The sequence below is a fragment of the Balaenoptera borealis genome (assembly GCF_965194805.1).
Source record: "Balaenoptera borealis genome assembly, chromosome: 3".
NCBI classification, from domain to species: Eukaryota; Metazoa; Chordata; class Mammalia; order Artiodactyla; family Balaenopteridae; genus Balaenoptera; species Balaenoptera borealis.
Genome location: NC_138866.1, coordinates 34,854,494 through 34,881,355, shown reverse-complemented (window position 1 = coordinate 34,881,355; position 26,862 = coordinate 34,854,494). Strand labels below are relative to the sequence as shown.

At 33.4% G+C, this 26,862-nt stretch overlaps 1 protein-coding gene and 2 long non-coding RNA genes across 16 annotated transcripts in view; 2 read left to right on the top strand and 1 right to left on the bottom strand.

Annotated features, from left to right (window-relative positions):
* Positions 1–26,862, top strand: part of GPHN (gephyrin) — a 611,785-nt gene that overhangs the window by 82,343 nt on the left and 502,580 nt on the right. The gene's annotated exons all lie outside the window — the stretch shown is intronic.
* The window catches only part of LOC309626235, a 1,141,377-nt gene that overhangs the window by 1,003,042 nt on the left and 111,473 nt on the right, over positions 1–26,862 (bottom strand). The window lies entirely within an intron of this gene.
* LOC309626230 lies at positions 8,796–12,714 on the top strand. Its single transcript, XR_014243052.1, has 2 exons — positions 8,796–9,421; positions 9,762–12,714. It is a non-coding gene; the product is annotated as an uncharacterized lncRNA (long non-coding RNA).

Here is a 26,862-nt window from a genome sequence, read left to right as displayed (position 1 = left end):
TTACTTAAATCTTCATAAAATCTTAAGTTAGTGAAGGAACTTTAGAAGTTACTCCAATTCCATCTTAATGCCTATAGTAATAAGCACTTAATGCTGATAAAACTATTTAATTTAATTAACTAATAGGTAAAATTTAAGGTCAGAAAAACAAATTACTACCAAAATAAAGAAAATAGAACATTTTAATATGACTTGCAAGCTTCTTGGGCTCACATATCTTACGGAGGATAGGTGGAAGGTGAAGTTTAAGGATCACAAAGACTTCAATCTAAGGCCAATAAAATTGAACATTTTGAAATAAGAGTTATAGACTACTTAGTGTTTGTTATTGGTCAAATTTTTTTTGTCCCCCAAGAAATTGTTTTTTGATCCAGTGTTCAGTTTGTTTCTGTTACAACAGTCTCATGAAGCTGAAATGGGGATCACTGAGCAGGTATTTCACCAAAGAAAATTGAAAAAATTGTTTCGAAAACATGGGATCCCGTTGTGAATCTCATAGACTATGAAATCCTTGTAGGAAATTTATGTTGGTAAAAACTAAAAGAACAGGATTTCTAAAAATTCTAACTTTTAATTTATAAAATAATAAAATTTGAGAAATGCAAATACACAAAGAAGAAAATTAAAAATTCCTGTAACCCCTCTATCCAGAAATAGTCATAACATTTTGATGTTTTTCCTTCCAGTTTCGTTTTCTCTGTGTATTTTGCAAACTTTGAATCAGACTCTAAGAACTGTTTTGTTCCTTGGTTTTTTCAGCTTTATGAACATTTCCCATGCTATTAAAAATTCAGCACAGAATCATTTAAATGGTTATATAATTTTCTGTTGAATACCAGTGTCATAACTAATCTTCAACAGTTGGGCATTAATTATATCCAATTTTCAGTAGTATGAGCAGTGCTATGCTGAGCATTATTATGCCTAATTTTTATACACTATTACTATTTTTTAGGATGAATGGAATGGGATTTTAAATCATGTATTATGTCTAGCAGCTATGCTTCTATTTTATCTTAAATATTTTCCAATTATATCTTTAAATATCTATCTTGGTAGTATGTAGTCAACAAATATTTGATATAAATTAGGTCACTTTTGTCTAAGGTAAAATATTTATTTTCATTTTTCTATTTTTACCCATCAGTTGTAGATGTATGAAGGAATCTTATATTTTCTTAAATCTGAAACTTGTAAATATAAAGAAGGAAGCTTGTATTTCTTCACGTCTAACAAGTTGATTACACATCTTATCATTAATGTTAATATTCCCTGAGAAGAATATTCCACTGTCCTTTATGTACAGTCAACTGTACATTGTCCACTGTGATAAAATATGCCTCTGTGATATCCTCTGAATGCACTAGTTGTCAAAAACTTAAGGTATGAACACTTTGTTTCAATATTAGCCAATAGGTCAGACTAAGCACTTTAATTGGATTATTTCATTTAATTCTCACAATATTACATGAAGCTAAGGTAGTATTTCATCCTATTTTATAGATGAATTCTGATTTTTAGAGATTTTGCCAGAGTTTATGCAAGGTATAAATGGTAGAATCACTGTTAGAACGTAGGAACTGTGGCTCTAGCATCTATATTTGCGAACATATACAACAGGAATGTATGTCACTTAATACTGTTTTCTTCCTTCTAGTCTCATTTCTGAAGCTTATGGTTAATCTTGTGGATTATCTCCATTAGCACAAGTTTAAAAATTTACTGAATATAATATCTATGCATATATTTGTGTGTGTGTATTCAGGTGTAAATATACACCCACAAGCACAACTTAATGTTAAAGTTTTAATATTAAGAATATTAAAACAGTTACTTTGTAGACACTAGGTTATAGGATAATATCCATTAAATGAAGTCTTGTTTCTGGCTATAATTGGAGTATAATTAAAATATAATTTTAAATGTCTTTTTAAAACATATTTCAGAAAAACAGATTTTACTGTTTGCTTCAGAAAATTATTCCAATTATGTGATTGTGTTTGTACTCAGAAGTGCTTATGTCTAATTTAAAACTATTCGTTAGTTGTAAGCTAATATTTTTTGTTGTCATTAGGATGGACAATAGTTATTTGTCCTTATAAAGCCCTTCAAATAATAAAAACAGATTTAATGGTTATGAATTTAACCTTGAACAGAAAGTTTCCAGATAGGGAACTAATAGAGTTCAGGGATATGCAGGGTGATTTTTTTACTAGTAATTTGGTTATGTTTCCTTTTTTTTTTTTTCCTTAGAAGTTACATGAGGGCAGTGGTTATTTCTGTTGACTAAGGTTTATTCATTTGAATGTAAAGCATTATTTTTATGGCTAAAGCCATTGGTGGTGGTGAAGGGGGCTGTGATAAAGAACTTTATTGGATAAGATGCCTTTATCACCAATATAAATTCTTTTTGTTTTAACACCATTTCTGTAAAGGCAACAAAGCATAGAGAGTATACTCATTGCTATTTGGAGTACTTTGTTGCCAATCTGGAATCCCTGCTTGTACTTTTATAGTAGTTCCATAACAAGGCTATTTTTAAAAACAACATACTAAACTGAAATTCCAACATTGATTGGATTGATACTGCTAGTTGTAAATTAACACTTCCAGTTGTAAATCTTGAGGAAATTGGCATCAGACTTCAACATATTCTGTTTTCATTTGGTTAGTGTTCTCAGTATTATATTGTGCTAAAGAGAAGAGTCTCAGTGCTTAAACCTCTTTAAAGATGTATAACTTGATATTTGTTCTTTTGAAAATCTTAGCCATCAATTACCAATTCAAATGCCTGTGTCCTTGGTTCCTTGTTCTCCCAGTCATTGCCCTGTTAGAGCATTATTGTCTCTCATAGGGACATAGTAATGCATCCATACTATTTTTCATATTACTGCTAGATTAAAGTTTCCAAAGTTTAGCTCTAATCATGTTGTTTCCAAACTTGAATGTGCAAAATGATTTCCTGTTGCCCAGTGTGTTTTCTGTGGCTCAACATTTTAGGCTGTTTTGATGATTTCATCTTCTATCTACTTTTTTAGGTGTCTCTCGTTATTGTTTTCTCTTGACCTTATACTTAAGCCAAACTGTTCCCTAAATAGCCCAACACTAGTAGTACTTTTATGATTTTGTTTACACTGTTTTCAGTGTCCACTTCATGGACTTACCTGCCTTTGCCTGTCCAAAAAGATATACCGAATATGCCCAGTTCTAATGACTTTTCCATGAAGGCCTTCAAATCAAGTAATCACTGTAACTGTTTCACTTTTATAAATCTCATTTTCTCTCCTGTAGTTTCTCTACATACTTGCTCCTTCTCCTATTATTTTTTAAACTTTTCATTTTGGAAAATTTAGGGAATATACAAAAAACAGTATGATATACCCCTATGTACTCATCACCCAGATAGAGCAGTTAGCATTATGACATTCTTGTTTCATTTATATGTTCTTCCACTTTCCACCTTCCACTCAGTTATTGTTAATTATTTGAGATAATTTATATATATTAAAATTCACAAATGTTAGCTGTATAATGTTGACAATTATGTGCATACATGAAGCTCTTCTCCTTTCATAATACAGAATGTTTCCATCTTTCCAGGAAGTTTCACCTGCCACTTTTCAGTCAGTCCTCCCACACTGAAGCAAGCACTTTAATTTTTTCACCATATATTTGTTGTACCTTTCTTATTCTTTCCACGTAAATGGAATTATACTCTTTGTGTAAGGCTTCTTTTGTTCAGCATAACTTTTCTGATATTTATTCCTTGTTATTCCATTTTATTGCTGAGTACTATTCCTTTGTATGAGTATCTCACGATTTATTTATCTGTTTGGTTAATGGACATTTGGGTTAGGTTCAGTTTTTGGCTGTTGTGAGTACAGCTGCTATGGACATTTGCATATGTCTTTTTGTGGATATAGTTGATTCTCATTATTTGTGGTAGTTATGTTTTATAAAGTCACTGTGAACACTGAACTAGCTAATACTAACCATTTCTTCTAGGGGAAGTACAGGGTTAGGTTCCTGTGAGCTTCTGACCACAGCATTTTTGTCAGCTGATCAATATATAACCTTCTTTTATGTATGTTTCTGTTTAAAGACATGTTATTTAACATATTTTGTTGATTCATTAACACTGAATTCTACAGTAGAAACTAACACAACATTGTAAAACAACTATACCCCAATAAAAACAAACAGACACTGAACTCATGTCCAGCAGCACTATAACTCATGCCTGAATGAAGCTTATCTAACACTCGTACTTGCTCCTTAAGGCACATCATAGCCTTCTTGCACTTAGGAATACTAGAGAACACTTCAGCACTATGATAGGGGGACATTCTGAACTGCAGCATCACCAACAAAAAGCAAAATAACTTGAAAAACATGGTACTAAAGAGACCACAAAAAGGATGCTCGTTTACACTATGAGAGTTAAAACAAGGCAGAGTGTTGCCTTGTTCCACTTGAGCTGACAATGTTTGTGTCAGGCAATTCAATTTTTCTCCATTCTGCACATGTCCACAAATTGTTGTGAGAGTGCTGTAAATGTTGCTTATTGGGTTACAAATGTGTTTTAGTAAGTAGGTGAATTCACAACTATGGATTCTTTGAATAATGAAAATCAACTGTATATGTTTTCGTTGGTCTTGGGTAAATATTTATAACTAGGATTACTGGGTCAAATAGTGTCTTCAACTTTATAAGATACTGCCAAACCTTCTTCCAAAGTAATTGTACCATTTAAAATTTCCACCAACAATGCATAAGAGTTCAGTTTTTTCATATACTCACTAATATTTGGTATTATCAGTCCTTAATTTTAACCACTGTTGTGTTCATTTGGTTCTTACTTGCTGTAGTTATTTTTTCATATCTTATCTTTCCTTCCTCTCCCAGCTGGAAACTTTTTGATGGCAGTATATAATTCACCTTTGTATTTGCCAAACTAGTATTTTTCAGAGGTACTATATAGCCTTGTTGTTAAGTGCAAAAACTTTGGATCCAGATTGCCTAGATTCAAAGCTCATCTCTTCCACTTACAAGTTTTGAGACCATGGGCAATAAAAATAGTATAGTATTAAATGAACTTTTCATAGTTAATTAATTGGCTCTCCCAACAAATAATTAATTTTGGAAATCAAGCTTCTTTGAGGTTAAGTAACTTGTCCCAGAGCCAATGAGTGGGAAGTACTAGAACAAGATTTTAAACCCAGGCTTAACTGACTCCAAAGCCTATTCTCTTAATCACTATACAGCATATTGCTGTCACCTGATTCCCACTTTGAAACCTACTATATATCATTAAATTACTGTTTACTATCCTCAGTTAAGATGTAAATGAATGAAGGTACATCTTTAAATGTTGAGTGTTCCAATCCATGAATTTAATGTATTCCTCCATTTACTTAGATATTTTAATTTTTTTGAATTGCATAATTTTCAGTGTGGACATTTTGCATACCTTTCATTATATGGTACCTAGTTATGTGACATTTTCGATGCCTTCGTAAGTGGTGTCATTTTAAAAATCTTTATCTTTGTTATAATTAATTTTTTATATTGACCCTACATCCTTCAACCTTGCTAAATGTGTTTATAAATTCTAATAGTTTATCTGTACATTCTTTGCATTTTTTTGCCATATTGTACTGTCTAGCACCACCAGTTCATTTTTGAATAGAAGTGATAATAATGAATATTTTTGTCTCATTCCCAATTTGAAAGGGAAAGTTTTTAACATTTCATCATTAAGTGTAATGTTTTGCTTTTTGTAGGTATCTTTTGTAGATATCAGACAAGGATATAACTAGTTGTAGATATCAGACAACTATTCATAGTTGGCTCAGAGTTATTAACATGAATGGATGTTGAATTTTATTTAAACATTTTTTTTTCAAGTATGAGATGGTCATATGTTTTTCTCCCTTAAAAGAGAAATATTGGTATAGTAAGTAACATTGATTTTTTAAAAATATTAAACCAACCTTGCATTCCAGTAAACTTGGCTGAGGTGTATTTTGTAATCACTGGATTTAATATGCTAATATTTAGGATTTTTATAATATGATTATGAGAAAGGTTGTCTTATTTTTTGTCTGATTTTGATATCAGGGTTATATTGGAAGGGCTCACTTCTTTTCTGGAAGAGTTTTTATAATACTAATGTTATTTCTTTCTTTCTGAACTTTATTACTCTTGTTTGTCTTTTTCTGTGTTATTAGAGTGTCTAGGATCTTCAGTACAATATTGAATAGAAGTGGTCAGAGTGAATATCCTTGCTTTGTTGCCAATTATTAGAGGGAAAGCCTTCAGTACTTTAATATTATGAGCATTTTAAGCATTTGGTTTATTTGTTGGATTTTATTAGATGCCCTATACTAGATTGAGGAAGCCTACTTTTATCCTTAGTTTAATGAGAGTTTCTTTCAGTCATGAATTTGTGTTGAATTTTTTCAAATGCTTTTTTGGTTGGTATCTATTGAGGTTATATATTCATTGATCTGTGTAGAGGTTTTAAAATGTTAATCCAATTTTGTGTTTGTGGTATAAACCCAGTTGGTCATGATGTATCATCCTTTTTATATATTTCTGGATTTCATTTTCTATTTTTAAAAAGGATGTTTGCATCTATACTCACGATGGGGACTGGTCTGTGTCTGTTTTTTGTTTTCTTGTGATGTCCTTGATCATTTTGTTGTCAGGATTATGCTGGCCTTATAAAATAAATTGGGAAGTTAAATATTTAATAGAATTTACCAATAAAGTCATCAGTGGCTGGAATCTGGGTTTGCAGGATTTGTATATGGTTTTTTTAGATGGGATGGGGTAGGTGGAAATTGCTTAGTTAGGGAGAGTACCATTCCAATTTTCTATTTCTTCTTGTGTCAGTTTTGGTAAGATGTAGTTTGTCATGGAATTGATCCATTTAATCTAAGTTTTCAAGTATATTAGCAAGCAGTAGTTCATAATATCCCCTTAATATACTTTTAATGTCTGTATAATCTTTCATGATGTATGTCAAATCTTTTAATTTTGTGTTTTTAATAAATGTATGTACGTACGTATGTATTTATTTACTTATGGCTGTATTGGGTCTTCATTGCTGTGTGTGGGCTTTCTCTAGTTGTGGCGAGCGGGGCCTACTCTTTGTTGCGGTGTGCAGGCTTCTCATTTTGATAGCTTCTCTTGTTGTGGACCATGGGCTCTAGGCACACAGGCTTCAGTAGTTGTGGCACATGGGCTCAGTAGTTGTGCCTCGCAGGCTCAGTAGTGGTGGCGCAGGGCTTAGTTGCTCCGCGGCATGTGGGATCTTCCTGGACTGGGGCCTGAACCCATGTCCCCTTCATTGGCAGGTGGATTCTTAACCACTGCACCACCAGGGAAGTCCCAAATCTTGTAATCTTAATATTGATTATGTGTGTATTGTTTTTTTCTCAGTCTTGGCACAGGTTATCAATTTTATTAATGCTTTCAAAGACCCAATTGTTGATATGATTTTTCTCTATTGTTTGTCTATTTTCTATTTCAGTGATTTCTGTCCTTTGATTATTTCCTTTCTTCTGTTTACTTTGGGATTAGTTTGCTCTTCCTCACTCCATCCCCTAGCTTCTTAAGGTAGAAACTTAGATCTTCGATTTTAAACTTTCTTCTTTTATAACATAGGCCTTTAAAACTATAAATTTTCCTATAAAATGTTTTAGGTATCTCCTGAAATTTTTGATATGTTTATCATTTGTTTGAAATATTTTCTATTTTCTCTTGTGATTTCTTCTATGGCATTATTATTTAGAAATACATTCTTAAATTTCCCATTATTTGGGGAATTTTCTAGTTACATTATTATCATTGATTTTTTAAAATATAATGATCTTGAGGTCAGAGAGCATACTTTGTATAATTGCAGTCCTTTGAAATTTATTGAGACTGTCCTTCATTAGTTAAATGGTTGAACAAACTTTGGTACTTTCAAGGAATGGAATAGTACTCAGCAGTAAAAAGGAATGAACCATTGAAACAGGAAACAACCTGGATGGGCCTCAAGGACTTTAAGCTTAGTAAAGAAAGTCAATGTCAAGAGGTTATAACCTATATGATTCTATTTATATAACATTCTCCAGAAAAAATATCAATTGAGATGAAGAATAAACTAGTGGTTGCCACAGGAGCAGGGACAAGCATGGTGTGGGATGTAGGTGTTAATACAAAGAGATAATATGAGAAGTTATTTTGTAGTTTATGGTACTGTTCTGTATCTTGATTGTGGTAGTAATTAAACAAGTCCATAAATGGTATAAAACTGCGTGTAACTATGTACACACATATACACTAATGAATACATGTAAAAAAATGTTGAAAATAATAAGGTTTGTAGACTAGGTAGCAGTAACGTACAAATGTTGAGTTTTCTAGCTTCGATGTTGTACTATATGACATATCACCATTGGGGGAAACTAGGTGAAGGGAACACAGGACTCTGGTATTTTTGCAACTTCCTGTGAGTCTGTGATTATTTCAGAATAAATAGTTACATTATGATAACATTCAATTTATCAGTTTGTTCTCTAATGGATTGTGTTTCGATATTCTAAGAAATCTTTTGCTAAATCAGAGTCACAGATGTTTTCTTCTAGGTTTATTTGTAGAATTTATACAATTTTAAGCTTTAGGTCTGTGATCCATTATGAAATGATTTTTTTTTCAGGTTTTTAAATTTATTTATTTTTATTTATTTATGGCTGTGTTGGGTCTTCGTTTCTGTGCGAGGGCTTTCTGTAGTTGCGGAATCAAGGAACTGCATTGATATTAAGTATTAAATGGAAATTTTTATCATGAAGATTCAAAAGCAAAAGAAAAACACATTTTGTTACTTAAAAATGCATTGTAGCTATTGCTGGTAATGTGTGACAACTTTTTAATATAGTACCAGGTAACATGATAGGGTAGAAATCAGAGAGCACATTACCAAGTTGTTTGATACTACAAGAGGAAAGTCAGAGGCAGAAAAAACATGACTTTCTATAGAATGCCAGCATATTAAAGTTAATTTCCTAATATATCTAATATTATCTTTAGTAATATATCTAATCAGAATTTTGATATAATAGCTCATGCCAACCTATTTGGTTATTATCCATCTGGATATCAAACATTATACATAAAACCTTTTGGATCCCAAATTCATTAATCCCCTATGAAAAACTAGGCTTCATATGACATCTCAAGGGATTGTATTTTATCTAAAATCAACGTTTGTCACTTGGAGATTTTCTATATAAAAGTAAGCAGTGCTCATCGTATTTGTGTTTAGAAGGGTAACTCTGAGTCTATTGGAGGTTAAGTTATGGCCTCTTAGAAGAAAAGATTAAATGTAGGGATTTAATGAGGGATTAGGGATGATATGGACTGGGGTAAGGCATTGTTTTTTTTTTTTTTTTTTTTTTTTGATTTTAATTCACGTTCTTTTTTATTTATTTATTTATTTATTTATGACTGTGTTGAGTCTTCATTTCTGTGCGAGGGCTTTCTCTAGTTGCGGCAAGTGGGGACCACTCCTCATCGCGGTGCGCGGGCCTCTCACCATCGCGGCCTCTCTTGTTGCGGAGCACAGGCTCCAGACGCGCAGGCTCAGTAATTGTGGCTCACGGGCCCAGTTGCTCCGTGGCATGTGGGATCTTCCCAGACCAGGGCTCGAACCCGTGTCCCCTGCATTGGCAGGCAGACTCTCAACCACTGCGCCACCAGGGAAGCCCAAGGCATTGGTTTTAAAGAAGAGGAAATGCCTAGGTGGAATGGATCATATTTTGTTTATTCCTGAGTTGATGTGTGTGTGAGAGATAATCTTTTTTGTCACAAGAAGTGGTTTTGGAAGGCATCTACAATAGTTGTTTTTCTAGGTCACATTAGAAATTAATATAAAATTGTATGACTTACTTTAAATATTTTTTACCCTTTGGAATTTTAAAAGTGTACCGCTACCTTATTATTAAACTGTAAAATGTCAAAGGAGCTGCTAGAACTTGCTTATGGGGCAAAAATTATTCAGAGACTAAGTTTGACTTTGAACATCATTTTGGATTTAATATAGGCTTTCAAGTAAGTATTTGATGATGTAGAAGCTAAGTTTCGAAACTTTTTGAGTGCAGTGGAGTAGCTGGCAGCAAATTAGCATTCTTACATAGAAAAACAGGGTAAAATATGGACATTACATTACATTACATTACTATACTATGAACAGCTGAGTTTATGTTGGGGGCATATTTTAAGTCTTAGTTGCATCTGTGATAAGTCTCAGCCTACCTGTTCTGTCCTAATCATACTGGCAATTACATTAAATATAAATAGACTAAAATTCCTGTTGAAACACTAAACTTGTCAGACTGTATAAAGGAAAACAAAACCCAATTACATGCTACATTCAAGAACCACATCTTAAATATAAAGACCAGGGGAGGTTGAAGTAAAAGGATAGATAAAGATCTGCCATGCAGACTCTTAAAGGAAATCTGGTGTGGCTACACTAATGTCAAAGTAAACTTTAAAATCAAGACTAGATATAAAAGATGTATGATTATAATGATAAAAGGGTCAGTGTTTTAGGAAGTTATCACAATCCTAAATCTACATGGACATGGTAAGATAGTTTTAAAATATATAATGCAAAAATTGGTAGAAACAAAAGGAGAACTGGGCAAATCCTCAATCATAGTGGGAGAATTTATGATAGCTCTATCAACAGCTGATAGAAGTAGATGATCAAAAAATAAAGAGATAGAAGAGTAATCAGTGACCTAGTTAATAACTCTACAACATGTCACTGGAAAATGATAGAATACACATTCTTTTGAAGTTCATATGAAATGTAAACTAAAATTGACCACATAGGTCATATAGATTAATAGCTGTAAAGATTAGTGCAATTCTAATTAAAATGTCACATAGATTATTTTGTTTGTTTTTTAAAATTGATGATCTAGTCTAAAATTTCTTTGGAAATTCAAAGGGCCAAGTATAGCCAAGGGAATCTTAAGGAATAACAAAGTAATTGGAAGACTTTAGGATACCAGATATTGATTTTCTGTAACACTAGAGTTATTAAGACAGTGATATTGGTGCAAGGGTAAACTAATGGAACAGAATAGAGTGTTCATTATAGTCGAGAGAATAATGGCCTCCAAAGATGTCCAGCCCTAATCCTTGGAACCTGTAATATGTCACATTATATAGCAAAAGGAACTTTGCAAATACAATTAGGGTTGTTTAGATAGAGAGATGATCCTGGGTTATCTGGGTGTGCCCAATCTAATCAAATGAGCCCCTAAAAGCAGGAAACTTTCTCTGGCTGGAAGCAGCAGATAAATGCAGCAGAGGTGGGAGTCGGAGAGATTTCAAGTATTGGGAGGATTCTATGCACTATTATTGTTGGCTCTGATATTCAGGTGCCCATGTACAAGGGCTGGAAAGAGGCCTCTAGTTGCTTAGAGCAGTCCGCAGCTGACAGCCAGCAAGGAAACAGAGACATGAGTCCTGATACCAAAGGACTTGGATTCTGTGAACTTGAATGAGTTTGGAAGTGGATTCTTCCCAGAGCCTCCTAATAAAAGCCAAGCTGACAGACACCTTGATTTTGGTTTTGTGAAACCTGAAGCAGAAAAACCAGCCAAGCCAACCCAGACTTCTGACTTACAGAACTGTGAGATGGTAAATTTGTGTTGGTTTAAGCTACTAAAAGTGAGTTAGTTGTGTTAATTTGTTACAGTAGCAACAGAAAACTATTAAATCCAGGAAAGGATTTATACATATACTGTCATCTGATTTACAACAAAGATAACATTGCATTACTGTACAGAAGAGAATTTTTCCCCCCCTGGATATCCTTATGGAAAAGATGACCATTGACCCCCCACTTCACATCATACATAAAAATTCATTTCAGATATATCATAGGTCCAAATGAGAAAGATAAAAAAAATAATGCTTTTAAATGAAAACATGGGAAAATATCTTCATGATCTTGGGTTAGGCAAGGATTTCTTAAACAGTAAACAGAAAATTTGATAAACTGGGTCACATTACAACTTAAGGAAAGACTGTAAAATTGGATCACATTAAGAACTTTAGGAAAGATACTATAAAATACTAAAATGCAAGCCATAGAATGAAAAGTTATTTGCAATACATATATACAACAAAAGATTCATTTCTAACAACCCAATTTAAAAAATGATCAGAAGACTTGTAAGATACTTCACAAACAGTATGTGATCAATATGAACATGAAAAGGTGCTCAACACTGATAATCATTAGAGAAATGCAAATTAAAATCACCACAATATATATATATCTATACTTTCACCACAGTGGCTGGATAAAAAGATGACATTTCCAAGTGTTAAGAAGTTATACAATTATCTCATACACAAATTGGTACTACCACGTTGGGAAGCTGAACAGTGTTTACTAAACCTGAACATACATATTTTCTGTGATCCAGGAATTTCACTCATAGGTGTATATCTGACAGGAATATTTGCTTATGTTCACCAAAAGACATGTGCAAAATGTCTATAGCAGTGCTATTTGTAATAGCCTAGATTGAAAACAACCCAGACATCTGCCTATGGTAGAACAGATAAATAAATCATTGCATTTTCATGCCGTGGAATACTATACAATGAGAATGAACAGTGAACAATTAAATTTAAAAACATAGATGAATCTCATAAGCATAATGTTTACCAAAATGCACTAGATTGAAGAAGACCGCCTGTAGTGTGATTTCATTTATATAAAGTTCAGAAACAGGAAAAACTAACATATAGTTTCAGAAGTCAGATAGTAATTCCTACTGTTATGGGTGGAGTAGTGACTGGAAGTTTTGTTTTTTAAAAAAGTAAAGATTTACACCCTGCTTCCAACAACATCTATGGTTATATTAATATATGGTTTTATTATCCTCTACTATGGTTATATTAGAGGAATTGGCCTTTTAATTCTTTTATTTCCTTTTCTGTATGATAAGTGATTCTGTTTTACTTGCATCAGTTTAATGGTACTGATTATTTGCACCTTTACTTGAGTCTTGTGCCTGTGCCAGGCAGGTAGATAGGAAGGTATATGCATAGTCAAAGGTAACCAACTGAGATTTATTTGTAAGTGATAGCTTAATTCTAGTGAGATTTTAAATTACTACTTTTAATTAACCAGTTTTTTGACCTTCGTTGGAGTTTACCTTTAGAGCTGCCTGACTTTGTTGAAATTTGGATTTCTCTATTCCTTAGATTTATGATTAGTTCTGTAAAATTTCCAGTAAGCCTTGGGTTAAATTGTGAGTTTGGGAAGAAGTAATTACAAGTATATAGTAAGGTTCTCAAAAAATCTGTGTACTTCAGATACCATCCTTCTTAAATTTGTCTATATAAATTACAGTATAATCTAGTGGTTCAGTATACTTTTTTAGATATTCATGGTGCTTTCTAAGATGAATTTTGTTCTCTGCCCACATTAATATCTTTTCTGATTGCCTTGTTAATTAGATAAACCTTTAACTGTGAAATGTGCCATCAAAAATGTTTCAGTTTTGCTTTTATCCTTTTAAGGGAATTTATCACAAAGCCAAAGCAGAGATAATAATAATGATTATAATAATAGAAATAATAGCAGTAACATTTATAATGTGTCTGGCAGTATTCTAATCACTTCATCTGTATTGACTTATTTACTGCTTGCAACAACTTTGAGAGAGGTGCTATTGTTAGCCTCATTTTAAACATGAAAAAGTCAAGGAACAGAGAGGTTAACTTGCTGAAGGTCACACATTGATTAAATGGATGCTAAGATCAAATCCAGGTCATCTAGCTTTGGAGTCTGTGTTCTTAAACCACTATGCAAGTAAAAGAAGGATAAGGAGATTTTAAAATTCAGTTGCTAAGTAAACAAGTCTGAGGTTTTTACAAAGTTTTCAAAGTTTTGAAGAGGTTAATGATTATATTTAAATAGAAGTGATTAATTCTTACATAAAAATTTATAATTGCATATTTAAAATACTAATTTAAAATTTGCAGTAAGCCATGCAAATGTTTACTTATTTCATGTTTAGAAGTTTTGCTGTGTTTTTCTTTTCTTTGTTGAAAGAAGAAAGTAATTCATGGTCTATCCTATGGAAGAGTGGCAGGTTGTTCTATAGCTCCATGTGATGAAGTTGATGTGGAATTCTTAAATTGCTCCTTGGAAATTCCTGAATATTTAGGAACTTCATAAGAGTATTCTGGAAGCAAGCATTAAATGGAAAACATGGTACTTAAAAATCTATGAAGCAAATGAAAAATAGAAAAGAATTGGTATGAATGTTAAGAATGACACTAATCTGAAAGATATTTATCTGGCTCCATTTATCCAGGTTTTTCTGATTTACTTATCATACATCCCAATCCTCAGTCTCTTTCCAGGTTGGTACATCTTTATTTTAAAATTTTCAAAGCTGTTTAAACTGATTTGGATGCAGCATTTATTTATATAACTTTATTTTATAGTTTTACAATTATCTCATTTGATATTCAGGCTACCCCTATGAGATCGGATAAGGACATATAATTGTCCCTATTGTATAGATGAAGGGCATAATGCTTAAAAAAGTTAAAATGTATATACAAAGTCACCTTACAAATAATGCAACATAACTGTGTTTTGAAACACAGTGTTTTTTTTCTACTGTTATTGGTTACTTTCAATACGATTTAAAAAAACTTACATATGATTAAAATCACACTATTAAGAGTTGTAATTTAGTTGCAAAAGATGAAAAGCAACTCAACAACGAAAATCAGATGATTGGATTAAAATGGACAAAAAACTTAAATGGACATTTCTCTAAAGAAGATGTACAGATGACCAACAAGCATATGAAAAGATGTTCAACATCACTAATCATTAGGATAATGCAAAATAAAACCACAATGACATATCACCTCACACCCGTTAAGATGGCTACTATCAAAAAATCCAGAAAATAACAAGTATTGGTGAGGGTTTGGAGAAACTGGTACCCCTATGTGCTGCTGGTGTGAAAGTAAAATGGTGCAGCTGCTATGGAAAACAATATGGTAGTTCCTCAAAAAGTTAAAAATAGAATGATCATATGATACAGCAATTCCACTTCTGAGTATATATCCAAAAGAACTGGAAGTAAGATCTTGAAGAAATATTTGTACACCTATGTTCAAAGCAGCATTTTTCACATTGGCCAAAAGGTGGAAGCAACCCAAACGTCCATTGGCAGTTGAATGGATAAACAAAATGTAGTATATACGTAGAATGGAATATTGTTCAGCCTTAAAAAGGAAGGAAATTCTAACTCAAGCTACAACATGGATGAACCTTGAGATATTAGGCTAAGTGAAACAAGGCAGTCACAAAAAGAAAATACTGTATGATTCCACTTACATGAGATTCCTAGAGTAGTTAAAGGCACAGAAACAGAAAGTGGAACTATGGTTGCCAGAGGCTAAGGGTAGGAGAAAATGAGGAATTGTTGCTTAATGGGTACAGAGGTTCAGTTTTGCAAAATGAAAAGTTCATGAGATTGGTTGCACAGCAGTGTGAATATATACTTAAAAATGGTTAAGATGTGAATTTTATGTTGTATATTTTACCATAATTAAAATTTTAAAAGTGAATTGCATAAAGTTTTTAAAAAATCAGATAATGCCAACCCTCCAAAGCCTCCCAGTATACTTTAAATACAATTTAAATTTTTAAGAAAAAGATTAAAAACTGTACAAGAAATGTGTATGTGTTTCTTACAGTTAGGTATGCTCCTTCCCTTGTATTAAAGATCTTTTAATTTTTACAAGAAACCAAATATCAGCAGGTCTTTTACTTTTGGATGTATAACAACTCAAAATATTTTATGAAGTATTTATGTGTTAAATGGAAAATAAAGGAAGATTTTAAAATATATATTCAAATATCATCTTAAATAAGTTGCTGCCTTGATTTAAAGATCAACTTGCAATGGCAATCAACTTGCAAATCCAAGGGAATTTGCTATTACCTGTATGTTTTCAGTTTTACCACAATGGAGTTATTCATAATGTGATATCAGAAGGTTAAGAATCATGTGGTGGTATGTATGTAAATCAGCTGATTTTGCAGCCAAATAACCCGAATGTTATTGGTGTTCTGGGGATAAGTTTTATGATTGCAAATAGTTGGAAATGATTGTGAATGATGTGGAGAGAAGCATTTTTAACTGTGGACACTTGGAGACTTTGCTGCAGTGGGTTTAACTCTGCATACTGACTACAAAATGAATGAGGGAAACAGAGCTCCAATGAAGACGATCTGGGATTTGCATGATTCAAAGTCCTTTACCTTAAAGGAATCCTTACTGATGGTTATTGCCATGTTAGAAGAGAGCTTTTTTAATAAAAGACACATATTCAGAAATTTATAAAATAAATAACATTTACTCTTGAAAATATTCAATAACGTCAGTCAAGGAACCTTGAATTTAATTATAAACCCATTGTACATTTATCAGTCCTGTTGATCTCTTTGCATTAGTAATGTTAACCATACATCTTATTTATATGGTATCTCACAGGTCTCAATGTGCTTTAACATATTACCCATTTGCTCTTTTCAGTAATTCTGAACATTAGGTAGTACAGATATTCTTATTCCCATTGTGTATATAGGTGAAGAGTCTGAAGGATATATACTTACGCTCATATAGCTAGTAATTGATAGAACCAGACTTGAGGTCACTGTTCAGACTTTACTCTTACTGTTCTTTCTATTGTACCATTGATTTTAAAACCTGACTATATCCCAAAATCTTAACTCACAATTGCTGAGACAGAAGGAGGTTCTGGTACTTAAAAAAACAAAAAACAAAAATTCCCTGGATGTTTCTGATGCACGTTATGGTTTGAGAAGCATTGTCCTTTACTATGGTTAATTAAATTGATTGCAGCAAACATTACTCTTAAAATTTTTTCATAATACAATGTACAATTTGTTGGGCATCTTCACAGGAGATCTGGTGACTACTCATTGTATTCCATAGCTGGTTATCTGATATTTGTCTTCTAGAAGAGAAGGAGGTAGAATTGCTGCTGAGCCTCCAGTTCCTAATAGAGAAAACTCCTGATTGCTTAATAGGTCTTACAAATCAAAATATTTTTGTGTTCAACAGAAGTCTCTGGACTGATTTCTAATTCCATGTGAACTGAGAGTAGACAGGGCTTTTTTTTTTTTCCCCATGTAATTAATTTTTATTTTTTCATCTTGATCTTTTGTTAGCACTTTTATGAGTTCATCAGTTTTTCATTAGAGTTCTGAAAATGCTTATTCATTCAGTTCAGCAGTACAGTCAGTTACCAGAAACCTGTACTTGTCAGAGTCTTTTCCATGAATTCCTTGAAGATGAAACCCTTTTTTTTTTTTTCTTTTAATTTTATACACATCAGTGTATACATGTCAAGATGAAACCCTTTTATAGGAACATATTTGCAAAAGCATCAGAGTACACCCAGAACTGTCTGTAAATGACAAAAGACTTAAAAATGACCACGGTTAAAGATTTGATGAAAGTTCATAACAATGCAATTGACAAGGAAATTTAGTTATTTCTGAGATATACATTTTAAAGTAATAACTAGAATTATGACTTAATAACATTCTACCAGAACATATAAGATTTTTAGAAATTTCATGTAATGTCTGAAACATTTATATTAACATATTTTCATACAAATAACTCAATGAAAGTTTAGTATTAGTTGTTTTATTTGCTTGTTTTTTTATACTGCAGGTTCTTATTAGTCATCAATTATATACACATCAGTGTATACATGTCAATCCCAATCGCCCAATTCAGCACACCACCATCCCCACCCCACCGCAGTTTTCCCCCCTTGGTGTCCATATGTCTGTTCTCTACATCTGTGTCTCACCTTCTGCCCTGCAACCCGGTTCATCTGTACCATTTTTCTAGGTTCCACATACATGTGTTAATATGGTATTTGTTTTTCTCTTTCTGACTTACTTCACTCTGTATGACAGTCTCTAGATCCATCCACATCTCAACAAATGACTCAATTTCGTTCCTTTTTATGGCTGAGTAATATTCCATTGTATATATGTACCACATCTTCTTTATCCATTCGTCTGTCGATGGGCATTTAGGTTGCTTCCATGACCTGGCTATTGTAAATAGTGCTGCAATGAACATTCGAGTGCATGTGTCTTTTTGAATTACGGTTTTCTCTGGGTATATGCCCAGTAGTGGGGTTGCTGGGTCAACTAAGTGGGGTTGCTTAGTTTTTTAAGGAACCTCCATATTGTTCTCCATAGTGGCTGTATCAATTTACATTCCCACCAACAGTGCAAGAGGGTTCCCTTTTCTCCACACCCTCTCCAGCATTTGTTGTTTGTAGATTTTCTGATAATGCCCATTCTAACCAGTGTGAGGTGATACCTCATTGTAGTTTTGATTTGCATTTCTCTAATAATTAGTGATGTTGAGCAGCTTTTCATGTGCTTCATGGCCATCTGTATGTCTTCTTTGGAGAAAAGTCTATTTAGGTCTTCTGCCCATTTTTGGATTGGGGTGTTTGTTTCTTTAATATTGAGCTGAATGAGCTGTTTATATATTTTGGAGATTAATCCTTTGTCCGTTGATTCGTTTGCAAAAATTTTCTCCCATTCTGAGGGTTGTCTTTTCGTCTTGTTTATGGTTTCCTTTGCTGTGCAAAAGCTTTGAAGTTTCATTAGGTCCCATTTGTTTATTTTTGTTTTTATTTCCATTACTCTAGGAGGTGGATCAAAAAAGATCTTGCTGTGATTTATGTCAAAGAGTGTTCTTCCTATGTTTTCCTCTCAGAGTTTTATAGTGTCCAGTCTTACATTTAGGTCTCTAATCCATTTTGAGTTTATATTTGTGTATGGTGTTAGGGAGTATTCTAATTTCATTCTTTTACATGTAGCTGTCCAGTTTTCCCAGCACCACTTATTGAAGAGACTGTCTTTTCTCCATTGTATATCTTTGCCTCCTTTGTCATAGATTAGTTGACCATAGGTACGTGGGTTTATCTCTGGGCTTTCTATCTTGTTGCATTGATCTATGTTTGTGTTTTTGCACCAGTACCATATTTTCTTGATTACTGTAGCTTTGTAGTATAGTCTGAAGTCAGGGAGTCTGATTCCTCCAGCTCCGTTTTTTTTCCCTCAGGACTGCTTTGGCAATTCGGGGTCTTTTGTGTCTCCATACAAATTTTAAGATGATTTGTTCTAGTTCCGTAGAAAATGCCATTGGTAATTTGATAGGGATTGCATTGAATCTGTAGATTGCTTTGGGTAGTATAGTCATTTTCACAATGTTGATTCTTCCAATCCAAGAACATGGTATATCTCTCCGTCTGTTGGTATCATCTTTAATTTCTTTCATCAGTGTCTTATAGTTTTCTGCATACAGGTCTTTTGTCTCCCTAGGTAGGTTTATTCCTAGGTATTTTATTCTTTTTGTTGCAATGGTAAATGGGAGTGTTTCCATAATTTCTCTTTCAGATTTTTCATCATTAGTGTATAGGAATGCAAGAGATTTCTGTGCATTAATTTTGTATCCTGCAACTTTACCATATTCATTGATTAGCTCTAGTGCTTTTCTGGTGGCATCCTTAGGATTCTCTATGTATAGTATCATGTCATCTGCAAACAGTGACAGTTTTACTTCTTCTTTTCCAATTTGTATTCCTTTTATTTCTTTTTCTTCTCTGATTGCCGTGGCTAGGACTTCCAGAACTATGTTGAATAATAGTGGTGAGAGTGGACATCCTTGTCTCGTTCCTGATCTTAGAGGAAATGCTTTCAGTTTTTCACCGTTGAGAATGATGTTTGCTGTGGGTTTGTCATATATGGCCTTTATTATGTTGAGGTAGGTTCCCTCTATGTCCACTTTCTGAAGAGTTTTTATCATAAATGGGTGTTGAATTTTGTCAAAAGCTTTTTCTGCATCCATTGAGATGATCATATGGTTTTTATTCTTCAATTTGTTAATATGGTGTATCACATTGATTGATTTGTGTATATTGACGAATCCTTGCACCCCTGGGATAAATCCCACTTGATCGTGGTGTATGATCCTTTTAATGTGTTGTTGCATTTTGTTTGCTAGTATTTTGTTGAGGATTTTTGCATCTATATTCATCAGTGATATTGGTCATTTTCTTTTTTTGTAGTGTCTTTGTCTGGTTTTGGTATCAGGGTGATGGTGGCCTCATAGAATGAGTTTGGGAGTGTTCCTTCCTCTGCAATTTTTTGGAAGAGTTTGAGAAGGATAGGTGTTAGCTCTTCTCTAAATGTTTGATAGAATTCACCTGTGAAGCCATCTGCTCCTGGACTTTTGTTTGTTGGAAGATTTTTAATCACAGTTTCAATTTCGTTACTTGTGATCGGTCTGTTCATATTTTCTGTTTCTTCCTGGTTCCGTCTTGGAAGGTTATATACCTTTCTAAGAATTTGCCCATTTCTTCCAGGTTGTCCATTTTATTGGCATAGAGTTGCTTGTAGTAGTCTCTTAGGATGCTTTGTATTTCTGTGGTGTCTGTTGTAACTTCTCCTTTTTCATTTCTGATTTTATTGATTTGAGTCCTCTCCCTCTTTTTCTTGATGAGTCTGGCTAATGGCTTATCAATTTTGTTTATCTTCTCAAAGAACCAGCTTTTAGTTTTATTGATCTTTGCTATTGTTTTCTTTGTTTCTATTTCATTTATTTCCCCTCTGATTTTTATGATTTCTTTCCTTCTGCTAACTTTGGGTTTTGTTTGTTCTTCTTTCTCTAGTTTCTTTAGGTGTAAGCTTAGATTGTTTACTTGAGATTTTTCTTGTTTCTTTAGGTAGGCTTGTATAGCTATAAACTTCCCTCTTAGAACTGCTTTTGCTGCATCCCATAGGTTTTGGGTCGTCGTGTTTTCATTGTCATTTGTCTCTAGGTATTTTTTGATTTCCTCTTTGATTTCTTCAGTGATCTCTTGGTTATTTAGTAACGTATTGTTTAGCCTCCATGTGTTTGTGTTTTTTACGTTTTTTTCCCTGTAATTCATTTCCAGTCTCATAGCGTTGTGGTCAGAAAAGATGCTTGATATGATTTCAATTTTCTTAAATTTACTGAGGCTTGATTTGTGACCCAAGATGTGATCTATCCTGGAGAATGTTCCGTGCGTGCTTGAGAAGAACGTGTAATCTGCTGTTTTTGGATGGAATGTTCTATAAATATCAATTAAATCTATCTGGTCTATTGTGTCATTTAAAGCTTCTGTTTCCTTATTTATTTTCATTTTGGATGATCTGTCCATTGGTGTAAGTGCAGTGTTAAAGTCCCCCACTATTATTGTGTTACTGTCAATTTCCTCTTTTATAGCTGTTAGCAGTTGCCTTATGTATTGAGGTGCTCCTATGTTGGGTGCATATATATTTATAATTGCTATATCTTCTTCTTGGATTGATCCCTTGATCATTATCTAGTGTCCTTCCTTGTCTCTTGTAACATTCTTTATTTTAAAGTCTATTTTATCTGATATGAGTATAGCTACTCCAGCTTCCTTTTGATTTCCATTTGCATGGAATATCTTTTTCCATCCCCTCACTTTCAGTCTGTATGTGTCCCTAGGTCTAAAGTGGGTCTCTTGTAGACAGCATATATATGGGTCTTGTTTTTGTATCCATTCAGCAAGCCTGTGTCTTTTGGTTGGAGCATTTAATCCATTCACGTTTAAGGTAATTATCGATATGTATGTTCCTATGACCATTTTCTTAATTGTTTTGGGTTTTTGTAGGTCCTTTTCTTCTCTTGTGTCTCCCACTTAGAGAAGTTCCTTTAGCATTTGTTGTAGAGCTGGTTTGGTGGTGCTGAATTCTCTTAGCTTTTGCTTGTCTGTAAAGCTTTTGATTTCTCCATCAAATCTAAATGAGATCCTTGCCGGGTAGAGTAATCTTGGTTGTAGGTTCTTCCCTTTCATCACTTTAAGTATATCATGCCACTCCCTTCTGGCTTGTAGAGTTTCTGCTGAGAAATCAGCTGTTAACCTTATGGGAGTTCCCTTGTATGTTATTTGTCGTTTTTCCCTTGCTGCTTTCAATAATTTTTCTTTGTCTTTAATTTTTGCCACTTTGATTACTATGTGTCTCGGCGTCTTTCTCCTTGGGTTTATCCTGTATGGGACTCTCTGCACTTCGTGGACTTGGATGGCTATTTCCTTTCCCATGTTAGGGAAGTTTTCGACTATAATCTCTTCAAATATTTTCTCTGGTCCTTTCTCTCTCTTGTCCTTCTGGGACCCCTATAATGTGAATGTTGTTGCGTTTAATGTTGTCCCAGAGGTCTCTTAGGCTGTCTTCATTTCTTTTCATTCTTTTTTCTTTAGTCTGTTCCGCAGCAGTGAATTCCACCATTCTGTCTTCCAGGTCACTTATCCGTTCTTCTGCCTCAGTTATTCTGCTATTGATTCCTTCTAGTGTAGTTTTCATTTCAGTTATTGTATTGGTCATCTCTGTTTGTTTGTTCTTTAATTCTTCTAGGTCTTGCAAGGGATGCTGAGTAGCCAAAAATATCTTGAAAAAGAAAAAGCTGGGGGACTCACAGTTCCCAATTTAAAAGCTTCTTACAAAGCTACAGTAATAGAAACAGTGTGATATTAGCATAAGGGTAGACATATAGATAAATGGTATAGAATTGAGTCTAGAAATCAGCTCATGTATCTATTAGTATTTGATTTTTCAGAAGAGTGCCAAGGCCATTCAATGGGGAAAGAACAGCCTCTTTCGTAACTGGTGCTGAAACAACTAGATACCCACACGTAAAAAAATGAAGCTAGACTCTTACTTTCACACCATGTACAAACATTAAGTCAAAATGAATAAAAGACCTAAATATAAGAGTTAAAATTATGAAATTCTTAGAAGAAAACATAGGGGAAGTTCTTCATGACCTTGGATTTGGCAATGGTTTCTTTAAATATGATACCAAAAGCACAAACTACCAAAGAAAAAATAGACAAATTGAACTTCCTCAAAATTAAAAACTGTTGTGCATTAAAAGACATCATCTAGAGAGCATAAAGACAACCTACAGAATGGGAGAAGATATTTGTAAATCATATGTCTGGGTCTAGTATCCAGAATATATAAGGACGTCTTACAACTCAACAACCTAATTTAAAAGTGTGCAAAGAACTTAAATAGACATTTCTCCAAAGAAAATATACGAACGGCCAACAAGCACATTAAAGAATGCTCAACGTCATTTATCATTAGGGAAATATAATCAAAACCACAATGAGATAATACTTCACACCCCACTGTTATGACTAAATTTAAAAAGACAGACAATAACATCTGTGGATTTGGGGAAATGGAATCCTTGTACATTGTTGGTGGAATGTAAAATAGTGCAGCTGCTTTGGAAAACAATTTGGCAAAAAGTTAAACATGGAATTTCCGTATGATCCAGCAATTCCATTTCTGGGTATATACCTCAAAGAGTTGAAAACAGGTACTCAAACAAATATTTGTACGTGCATGCTCACTTAGCCTGTTCACAATGACTGAAAGGTGGAAACAGCTCAAATGGCCAACAAAGGGTGAATGGATGAACAAAAGTGGTACATACATACAATGGAATATTATTCAGCCATAAAGAGGAATGATTTTTCTCTGTACATGGATGAACCTTGAAAACATTATGCTTAGTGAAAGAATCCAGACACAAAAAGTCGTATATTGTATGCTTCCATTTGTATGAAATATCCAGAATAATTAAATCCATAGAGACCGAAAACAGACTGGTGGTTGCCAGGGATTGGGGGAAGGGAAGGGAGCATTGGGGACTTGCTGCTTAACGGGTACCAGGTCTTCTCTTGGGATGATGAAAATGTTTTGGAAATAGACGTGGAGGTGCACAACATTGTGAATGAACTAAATGTCACAGAATTGTGCACTCTAAAATGGTTAATTTTGGGTTATGTGATTTTCATCTGAATAACAAAAAATACAGAGATTTATCTTAAAAAAATGAAACCAAGAATTATGGAGTTAGTCTAATTTTTCTTATATCAGATATTGAACTGATATATTTTCAAAATAAAAGGAATTAAGTGCTCATATTTTTTGGTATATTTTAAAATTACAGCATAATGATATTTTCCACTAAACCTTTAACTTTCACACTGTGATCATAGAAAGGGACATTTTTTGAAAAATATGTATGTTCCTAAGAACCAGCTCTTAATTTTGTGATATTAATTATTGGAACAAAGAGCATAATAATTCCTTTTGTTGGCATATACTGGGGGGGGGGGAAGAACAACAGAAAAATATGATGACCAAACTGATTGATTTTGGTGTGATTTACACATGAAAAAAGTATGTTCACTAGCTTCTTAAAATCTACCATGTTTTTATTTATAATTCAAAAACAAAATTTGTTACATTGGTGAAATATACTTTAAACTAAAAATAATAAATATATTAGGCAGGTAAAGTTTCAGAATATTTGTTAAGAAACTATTGAATTTCTTTAGATTTCTTGCTCTGTTTTAAACTTAAACTTTGGATGGGATATGAACGTTAGAAAGTGCCTCCTTTAGCAAAATTCATTTTCACTAGCTGACTAATAAGCCTTTATAGGAGCAAAGGTTTATTCTGTTTTAATTAAGCCTCCAAAACTTTCAGGCTCTTGAAGTTTTTAACTAAGCTCTCATATTTGCCAAATTGGGCAAGAAACTTTATGAGAACAAATTTTATGATATAATATAATTTCAATATTAGTTCAACGCAACTGGAAACCAACTTTTCTTATAGTGTGGCAACATTTTATTTTTTTCCTTTTGGCCCTAATTAGGAAATGGTGTAATAAGCATTTGTGTTAAAATTATGAAGAGCAGAAAATTTGTCTCGAATCAACAGGTTGAGATCAGTGTCTGTTAAATATGGAGAGAAAATTATATATTGATCAAAATTACTTCATTGTGAAAAAAAAACGTGGGGGATATCTTTTTGGAGTTAATAAAAAAACTGCAAACTTGATTTCAACTTCAGATCCTTTAAATACATCATTATATACATTTTTCATTTATATTAGAGGCAGATTCAGATTTATGGAGCTTACAATTTTGAGCTGTAAGAAAAGGGAATATAAAATCTAAATAAAATATTAGGTAATGGATCTTTGAAAGGAACAAGGCAAGTGTTATATTCTTCTTGCTCTTTATGAAGATTCAAAATGGCTAAGAGATACATAATAAAACTGTTAAATTGAAGTAGGAAATAATCACTTAATATTTATGCTAACAAATACAAAACTTTTATATGAGTAAAATTTTATTTCACCTTTAATTTTGGGATGGATATTTTATCAAGGTATAGACTTAGATTCTAGATTTTCCCCCAGCATTTTAACTATATTGTTCCATTGTCTTCTGTATTACATAGTTTATGTTGGACTCTCAACTGTAAGTTTTATTGTTTTTCCTTTGAAGGTGATGTGTCCTTTTTTTCCCGTTGCTGTTTTTAAGATTTTCTTCTTATCTTTGATTTTCAGCAGTTTGCTGAGGGTGGTTTTCTTTCACATTTTCCAGTACAGGGTTGGCTATATTCCCAGAGTCAATGAGTAATGTATTATATCAGTTTTGGAATATTCTCAGCGGTTTTTTTCTGAAAATATTGCTTCTTCCCCATTCTCTCTCTCCTCAACTACAATTACATTAGCTGTTTGATTCCAACATGTCTCTTATGCTCTGTTCTTTTTTTTTTTCCTCTTTTTGCTTTAGTTTGGATGCTTTCTGCTGATCTCTTCAAGTTCACTAATCCTGTGTTTTGCTGTGTTGAGTTGGCTAAAAATCCACCCACAGATTTCTTAATTTCAGATACTGTATTTCTCAGTTCTAAAATTACTATTAGATTCTTTTTCACAGATTTTAATTCTCTCTTGAAATGTGAAAATTTTCATCTACTGTGAACATTTTTTCTATATCTTCTTTAACTTATGGTTTTCTTAAAGTCCTTATCTTTAAGGACTTTAATTCTGTATTATCTGTGGGTTGGCATATACATTATTTTTTAACTGGTTATTGGTCACATTTTGTCCCCTTTCCTGTACTTTGTAACTATTATTGTATACCAAATACTGTTTATCATAGGATCATAGAAATTGATGTAAATGTTATTTTCTTTCAATATTATATTAGAAAGAAATGATTCAGTGTTAACCGTCCCAACTCAACCACAAATTGAGCTGGGTGGTTTGAGTGACAGCTTTAGATATACTCAGTCTACCTCTGGTTTTAAATGTCTTAAGGGCCAGACCTATTGCAGTTATTCCTCTCTGCTGTGGCTTTGTACTAATGTACTGTGAACTTGTTGGAGATTTTACCCTACCATTTGCCTTCTGCCCCCTTTTACTCATCTCCCCTCTCACGGTGGGATGCTTGATTGAGAGCAAATATCTTGAGGGGAGACCTATTGAAATTCTGACTGAAAGTGGTAGGCTCCATCTGTTGTAGTGTGACTTTAACTCCTAATCACTTCTGCACTGCAGAAAACATTATTTGCCCTGTGTCCCATTCTCTTCTCCTCCCCCCAGAACTTCTTGTGCAGTCCTAGGCCTCAGCAAATCTCCCAGAAGAAAACTGTCTGTCTTGTGGGTCCCATGGGATTCCAGTCTGTCATTGCCCGCCCAAGAGCTATCACAAACTATGCTGGTTTCTCTTTTCCCTGGTGGTGTCCCTCTGTCTGGTTCTTACGTCTAGATGGTAAATCCTCCCAGTAATGAAACAATCAGGAGGCTCAGCTTACCCAAG